This window comes from Triticum dicoccoides, chromosome 2B (genome assembly GCF_002162155.2).
Source record: "Triticum dicoccoides isolate Atlit2015 ecotype Zavitan chromosome 2B, WEW_v2.0, whole genome shotgun sequence".
Lineage (NCBI taxonomy): Eukaryota > Viridiplantae > Streptophyta > Magnoliopsida > Poales > Poaceae > Triticum > Triticum dicoccoides.
The window spans coordinates 728,288,872-728,297,860 of NC_041383.1; positions in this window are offsets into that span (position 1 = coordinate 728,288,872).

The following is an 8,989-nucleotide window of genomic DNA, read 5'->3' on the forward strand; positions in this document are numbered from 1 at the left end:
TAGCTAATTAAATGAAGCAAACTTAGCAACACCATTTCATTGGAAGAGGTCACTCCTTGGCAAATGCAATAAATACTAGTACTCCCTGTGTCCTAGTGTCAAAAACGTTCTTATATTATGGGACGGAGGGGGTACCAAGAAAGAGATAGAGAGGAGTAAAAAAACACACTTATAGCCAACCTTATAGCTAACCTTGTTGTAGTATGAGTGACTAAGTGATGACTATGTATGACATGCCAACATCAGATAGCCTAACGCACCGTATTAAATCTCCAAGGGCGCGACCGCGCGAGTAACGCGACGGTCGTGGTAGGCGCGACCATGATACGGGCTGCTGGTAGCCCTTGGATTTGAGATCAAACGGTCGCATGCTAAGTTGCTGAAAATTTGCAGAATAACCCTCCAGGATAGGATATTCACCCATAGGTCTAGAATCATGCCATGCAACCGTTCGATCTCAGATCCAAGGGCTCTCGGAAGCCCGTATCATGGGAGAATGGAAAGCCACTACCCTGCCGTTCGCACACTGGTAGTTCGCTCCTACTTGTCCCCGCACGTCCTTCAATACTACGGCGGTTCGCTCCTAGTCGTCCCGTCCATTCACACTACGGCAGTTCCACTAATCCTAACCCTCCTCCCAAATCCATGGCGTCCCAAATCTCCACGATTGGCGGTGAGTACAAGGTTAGAACCATCACCGGCGATGAGTTCGACGTCATCTACACCCGTTCTTCTGCGACACTGAAAGGATGCCTTTCTTGCTTCAGACACATATTCGAAGACTCAGATGATGAGCGGGTCGCTGGGCTAGATATTGAGTACACCATAGTCCTGGGACGAGAGAAGGATCTAAAGGACGAAGAGAGGAAGAAGCCCGCTGGGATCCAGGTTTGCGTGCATGACTTATGCTTGGTCTACCACATATGCCATGCCGACGTTGAATGTCTGGATTTTAAGGACTTCCTCGAGAGCAACCTAGTCAAATTCGTTATTGTAGACTTTGGTAACGACAAAGAAGTCCTGGGTCGGATAGGCCTTGTTGTAGGCAACACCTTTGACCTCCAGAATAATCGGCTGGTGTCCTCTTGACAGCCTTCAATGCTGACCCTGGCAGGAGCCATGGTTCATCCTTCATATAGTAAACTGGAGAAACCTCCATACACGTTTCATCGTTATGCATGGCAGCGGAATGTACTAGATATAGACCACATCCACTACGCTGCAATGGATGGCTACCTTTGTTTCAATATCTACAAGGGTTGGATGAAGAGCAAGAGCCAAGTGTGCGGTTCAAGCAAAGAAGTATCGGCCAAGAGGAAGAGGGACAAGGACGAAGTCGAGGATGTGGATGAGGACTCCGAGTAAGGTGGCAGTGTCATTGCTCATGGTGGTTCTAATGCAGTGTCTCCGGAATAGTTGCAAAGTTTAATTTCAGGTGTGTTTAATTTAATTTGAGGGGTGTGTTGTGCTGAGCCCCCAGCAGAACTATGTTATGTTTCTTCTTATTACTTTAACTCTTCAGTACGTACATACTACTATTTCTTACATTTCATCTTTTAGTTGGTATAGTACTACCATTCGTTTCTTCACATTATATACGTACAATATATATGGCCAACATCATATAGCCAGCAGTTCAGTTCTCAAAGAATTTCAGGGTGCTTAGTTTTGTCAAAGAATTCCAGGATGCTTAGTTTTATTTGAGGGGTGGGTTGTGCTGGACACCATTATTGTGACTAGCCTTTTAATAGTACTATATGCATAACTTGGCGACGAGCGCTCTCTATATGTACCACCTTATTTTAGTTTCAAGTTTTGCTCCATGGCGCAATCCATCGATACTACTGTTGTACAAAAGTATATATTTTTTAAAAGGCTAGAGGGCGGGGCAGTCTAGCTCGGTCGGTTTCACGAGTGTAGGACCTTGAAGTATGTCTAGAGGGGGGGTGATTAGACTACTTGACCAATAAAAAAAACTTAACCTTTTCCCAATTTTAGTCTTTGGCAGATTTTAGCTATCTTAGTACAAGTCAAGCAATCTTCACACAATTCAAGCAAGCATGCAAAGAGTATATGAGCAGTGGAAAGTAAAGCATGCAACTTGCAAGAATGTAAAGGGAAGGGTTTGGAGATTTCAAACGCAATTTGGAGACACGGTGATTTTTGAGCCGTGGTTCCGATAGGTGGTGTTATCGTACATCCACGTTGATGGAGACTTCAACCCACGAAGGGTAACGGTTGCGCGAGTCCACGGAGGGCTCCATCCACAAAGGGTCCACGAAGAAGCAACCTTGTCTATCCCACCATGGCCGTCGCCCACGAAGTACTTGCCTCACTAGCGGTAGATCTTCACGAAGTAGGCGATCTCCTTGCCCTTACAAACTCCTTGGTTCAACTCCACAATCTTGTCGGAGGCTCCCAAGTGACACCTAGCCAATCTAGGAGACACCACTCTCCAAGAAGTAACAAATGGTGTGTTGATCATGAACTCCTTGCTCTTGTGCTTCAAATGATAGCCTCCCCAACACTCAACTCTCTCTCACAGGATTTGGATCTGGTGGAAAGAAGATTTGAGTGGAAAGCAACTTGGGGAAGGCTAGAGATCAAGATTCATATGGTAGGAATGGAATATCTTGGCCTCAACACATGAGTGGGTAGTTCTCTCTCAGAAATGGTAAGTTGGAAGTGTAGGTTTGTTCTGATGGCTCTCTCCACGAATGAAGAGGAGGTGGAGGGGTATATATAGCCTCCACACAAAATCTAACCGTTACACACAATTTACCAATCTCGATGGGACCGAATCAACAAACTCGGTCAGACCGATTCAGTAAACCTAGTGACAGTTAGTGATTTTGGTGGGACCACCATGCAACTCGGTAGGACCGATATGGTTAGGGTTAGGGCATAACGTAATCTCGGTGAGACCGATTACACAAACTCGGTGAGACCAATTTTGATAATAAGCTAACCAGAGAGTTGGTCAGGTAAACTCGGTGGGACTGATTCGCTCTTTTCGGTGAGACCGAAATATTACGAAAGGGAAACATAGAGTTTACATTACAATCACGGTGGGACCGATCGCTCACTTAGGTTAGACCAAAACATTACGAAGGGAAACAGAGAGATTATAATCCCATCTCAGTGAGACCGAGATCCCTATCGGTGAGACCGATTTGCCTAGGGTTTGTGGCAGTGGCTATGACATCTGAACTCCATGGCGCTGGATAGAAAGAATCGGTGGGGCCGAGTTTGACTTTAGGTTTAGGTCATATCTGGATATGAGAAAGTAGTTGAGGGTTTTTGGAGCATATCACTAAGCACTGTGGAGCAAGAAAATCATTAAGCAACACCTCATCCCTCCTTGATATTATTGGCTTTTCCTATAGACTCAATGTGATCTTGGATCACTAAAATGTAAAATGTAGAGTCTTGAGCTTTTGAGCTTGAGCCAATCCTTTTATCCTTAGTATTTTGAGGGATCCACTTTCCTCATCCATGCCATGCCATTCATTGAGCTTTTGCTGAAATATTTGTCTTGGAATATTATTAGCTCAATGAGCTATATGTAGTTAGGAATTACCAAAACCACCTAGGGATAGTTGCACTTTCAATCTCCCCCTTTTTGGTAATTGATGACAACATATATATCAAAGCTTCGACAAATGATAATAAGATTGAAAAAACATCGTCGCTTTGAGAAGTATGTGATAAGCAAGAGCTCCCTTGTGCATAGTTTAAGATTTGCTTTGGACTGCAAATGCACAAGGAGTTAGGCTCATGGGTTACTCTTCCATGTCATATACATCTTGGTGGAGTGCTCAAAATAATAAAGATTGAATACATGCACTCATCACCAAGCAAAGTGAATGATCATATAAAGATAAATGAGATATTGTCATCTAATAAGCATTATGATAGCATATGGTCAAACACATGATCATCATTGTATCACACAGACAATAACGTAGTATCTCAAGCAAGCAAAAGCAAATAAAGTAAAGTTCAACCATGAAGACAAGAGAGAACAAAAACAAACTATCTCTCTCTCTCGAAGCCTATGATCTATACATTTTTCTCCCCCTTTGGCAACAAGTTACCAAAAAGTTCCTAGAAAATGCATAGTACTATTTCGTCTCTCAGGCTTGATCTTCAGGTGGTGGTGTAGAGATGGCTCCTTGGACGAAGACTTCAGTTGATGTGGATGGAGTTGGAGGAGTTGGTGTTGGAGTTGGTTGCACTGGAGCTATAGCTGGTGCAGATGAAGTGGCTCTGGTGTCTATCACTAGCTCTGCAACTGATCTCTGAGCTCGAGACACTCTGGCAAATGCATCAGTGGTTGTCCTGCCCTTCCTCTCCTGCATATCATCCTGAAGCTGCTCCACAACAGACTGGATCTCAGTTACTTTCACATCTAGGTCATAGAACTTTTGTTCCATGATTCTTTCCAGGATCTCCTGGTTTTGAGTTAGGGTGGCCAACCCTTTCTCAATCCTCAGATTTGATGCTATTAAGTAACCAAGTTGGTCCTGCTTGCTCTTCAAAAAGTACTCACATGCCTCCTCTAAAGTTGGCATCTTGGCAGCCTTCTCCTTCTGTGCCTTCTCCTTCTTCTCTTGTGCTTGCACTGAAGATGGTCCATTCTCATTCATGACTACTTGGTTGTCCTCAAAGTCTGGGTAGATAGCAAAGTGTTCCTTATCCAACAAGTATTTGCCTGTGCCCATCTTGGAGTTGATCAGCTCCTGGATTTGTGGGGCATACCCACAACTTCTCTTCTGGTCTGCTGTTGTCCTCTTGATAGTCTCAACTATGAGGATCATGACCTTGAATTTCGGTGGCACATCAAATATGTGTAGCAAATTTATTGCACCCTCTGATCATGTTATGGTCACCTACTTGGGCAATAGAGTGTGCCTTAGGATCCAGTTGATCGTTGGCAGCCCTGACAGTAGAAAATGGACAGACCCAAACTTGAAAGTCTCAAGTGCTTTGTCTGGGATCTCCTTGTACATGTGTGACATAGAGTTGTGATCCTTCTTCTTCTAGGAGTAGACATCCAAGTCATCTTCACTCTCCTCTGGTGCATTGATCAGTTTAGCACATTCTTCAATTGTGGATTGGTACCTTGTACCTTCAGACATCCAGACTATTCTGCCATCAGGATAAAAGTGAGTTGTGGAGTAGAATTGCATTACAAGCTCATCATTCCAGTTTGTGAACTTATGTCCAACACACTCATCAACTCCAAAGCCTTAAAGCTGTCAAACACTCCTGGGTAGTGATGCTCATTTGCCTTCATGTATTTCCAGTCTACCCACCTCATGTCACAAACTATGGGCTTCTTGTCCAACAACACAGTTTCATAGAAATCCTGATGTTCCTTAGTGTGGAACCTATAATCAACAGCAGTCCTCCTCCTGATTGCATAAGGATCAGACAATCTCCACTGCCCGAGCCCTGCATCCTTCCTCAGCTTCATGTTCTCAGCCACTGGATGAGCATCATTGTGGTTTGTAATCTTGGGTTTCAGCTTCCTTAGAACTTGTCCTTCATCTACTTCCTCAGCAGCAACTTCAGGCACTGGGGCCTTGTTCTTCTCAGTAGTTGGTATACTCCTGGTATTCCTCTTAGGTGCAGACTTGGCCTTGGAGGCAGCTTTGGGTGCTTCTTTGGGCTTTGATGTTGCAGCCCCTGACCTTATAGCATCACCCATAAGCTTTTGTGCCTTGGGTGCTGGAGCAGCAACCTCTTCTTCCTCTTCCTCTTCCATCATGGAAGGCTGTCCAACAACTCTGGCCATGGTCTTTTTGACCCTTTCCTTCCTCTTCTTCCTTTCTATAGCAGCCTCTTTGGGATTAGGTTTCTCACGTTCTTGAGTTGATCCTCTGACTTTCAGCATAGGTGTCCTCTTGGCAGGGACCTTCCTGTTTAGTCCAGGCTTTGTGGTCTTAGCTGAGCCATACTCCTTTTTGAGCACTATCTTCTTGGAAGTAGCCTCATCTTTAGCTGCCACATAGTCTTCATCCTCAGAGTCTTAGTTTCTCTTCCTTCTGGCCCTTGTGGCTGCTTTGGGCAAATTGCTTGGAGTGCTCCTGCTGCCCTCATCTAAGGAACTAGAGGGACTAGTGCCCTCACTCATGTGAATCTGCTCCTCTTCCCTGTTCTGGCTGTCACTTTGGTCTGACATGCTGCAAACACTGACTGCTGACCCTGTGAATAGTTATAGATGAGATAGAATGGATGAGCATCACAAAATGCAGAGGTTTTTGCAAAAGAATGATTCAAAAACTTAGATTTAGTTTTCCACAGAAAGCATTTCGGATCAACCAATTTGCAAACTCGGTGATACCGAAGCGGCTTTTGGAACCTAAACTAGTGATCTCGGTTAGACCGAGTCACAGTTCGGTGGCACCGAGACTGCTAGGGTTTCACAGAGTTCTAAAATCGGTCACACCAATTTGCAATTCATGGTCAGACCGAGAATCACTTGTGCAATGGCCTTGGCCGAATCGGTGGAACCGAGTTTTTTCAACTCGGTGGGTCCGAGATGGTTTCGGCGGAAACCTAACCCTAAATTTTCAATTCACATCTAATCTAAGGATTGTTTTGACTGGATAGAAGCATTTCAATCGTGGCACGAATCATAATGAACACAATGTGCTAGGAATTGGGCGGGGATAGCACTGTGATCGAGTCCATACCCTAGTTTGGCGATGAACTTGCTACGACAACAACGGCGGGGTTGAATTCCGTTGACAGCGGCGGAGACCAGCGACTGGAGGCGGCTGGCGACGAAGTCGATGATCCGGAGACCTTGGAGGCAGAGCGAGCTATGCATGGGCGAAGGGGTTTGGAGAAGTTTCCAAATTTTTGCCCGTGTGTATATATAGCCCGACCTTGTCGGTGTGACCGAGTGGAACAACTTGGTGGCATCGAGATGCGTAACTGTTGACAGTTGCAGCAACTCGGTGAGACCGAAAAGTTCAAATCGGTTGCACCGAGACTGAAAACCTAGATCGACTTAGTGATCTCGGTATGACCGAAATGGAAGAATCGTTCAGACCGAAACACGCAAAGAAGTTTTTTAAGTTTAAGTCTATGACGAATCGGGGACTCCGAGTGCTCCTCACACAGAGTGGTTCAAATCTGACTTGATCAAATTTTGTGATGTAGCATGAATAGAGTTTGAGACAAGAAAAGCATAGATAGCTGGAGAAGGTTCTTAGGCATTCTTGTTCATCCACTTGGCAAAAGAAAAAGAAGCCAATCAATCAAAGCAACAAGTGGATGTCCTCGAATGAGTTAAATATGCAACCAACATGCTCACACAATAAAATGGCAAATGAAAATGTGGCAAAGCATGCACAACCAATTCTAGCATCTATCAAATCATTGGCGATGACTAGGTCATCTATATATGAGTATATTGACTTAGGAGTCAAATGAGAACATTTGATTGTAGGTCATACTCATCGTTTAAGCTCAAGTGGGGTTACCACTTTTACATAATGCATTAATGTGTTCACATCATTAGAGTTGCTTTGACTCAATTCTTAGAGTTAAGCTCCCCCTAGATGTGACATCCCCCCTTAGAGGGATGAACTAACCTTGGGTTTTGTCGATGATGACTTCATGTAGGTCTTGAAGATGTGGATGCTCAATGTTGATGAAGATCATTTGGAGCAATCCTTTGGAGTGAGTTGCACTTTCAATACCTACACGGGTTAGTCCCACAAGGAACAAAGAAGTATATCCATAGAAATAGAGTGATGCACACACAAGATGATGTCCATGAAAGCATTAGGTAACCTTGTCCCTTGTCTTACCAACATGAGGGTTTGTGACTCCTTGAACTAGTGCAAGATGTGGAAGTTGATTGCACTTGTCCTTGCCATAATGATATGAGTGAAGAATGTTGGTGGAGTCACCCTCAAGAACTCTCTAGTTCTTCTTCTTCGGGATCCACATCATCTTGATGGGAATCCTTGGAGTTGTAGTCGTGCTTGATGAAGTAGAACTTGACTTTGTCTTGGGAACCCACTTGACAAAGGCCTTAGGAGCTTCTTCAAATGCATCAATCTCCTCTTGAAGCTTGTCCTTGCCTTTGTGCTTGTGGTCTTGTGGTGGAAGATCATCTTGAGCTTGTGTCCCTTGAAGGAAGTAGGATCATACTTCTCTTGTTGAGGAACAAACTTCGTCTTGGGGTATTGATCTTCTTCCCACTCAACTCCATTGGCATTGAACTTTCATTCAAAACCAACACCTTGGTTCTCCGGGTGCCTTCCTTGCTTGCGTACAATTTCCTCGAATTGCTTACTCCCGGCAAGGCTCTTGTACACACCTTTCTCTATAATTCCCTTCAATAAGCTATTTTCTTGCTCAATGTAACTTGGCTAAGAGAATCATTAGTGGAATCAAGAGAACTACTAGAAGCAACAATATTGGATTTAGCATGATTATTGTTACTACTAGAGAAAGAATCCTTCTTGTTTTTGTTACTAGACTTGAATTGAGGCATGTAAGTAGATAAGAGTAAACGATTGGCAATGTAAGAAGAACTTTTCTTGCGAAGATCATCATTGATTGCTTTTAAGAACTCATGCTCTTGCTCAAGATTGAGCTTTTCAAAGCGTAACTTCTCATGAGTCCTCAAAAGTTCTCGATGATTCCCTAAGATAGTTTCATGAGCTAACTTAAGAGTGTTTAGTTCTTTGGTAAGAAGCTCAATCTTCTCCTTATCATTGTCATTCGTTTTATCTTGATTATCATGATTAATTGACGTTTCATCATAGTATTCATCACTAGAGTTGTCAACAAGTAAATCATCATCACATAACAAGTCATCTTCATCACTATTGAAATCAACATACTCGGGGTGTGTTACCTTAGGGCCTTTAGCCATGAAGCATCTCCCAATTCCTTCATTTGGTGAATCAGATATGTCGTAGTAGTTGGTTGTCACAAGTGCTAGATCGGCAACACCTTCATC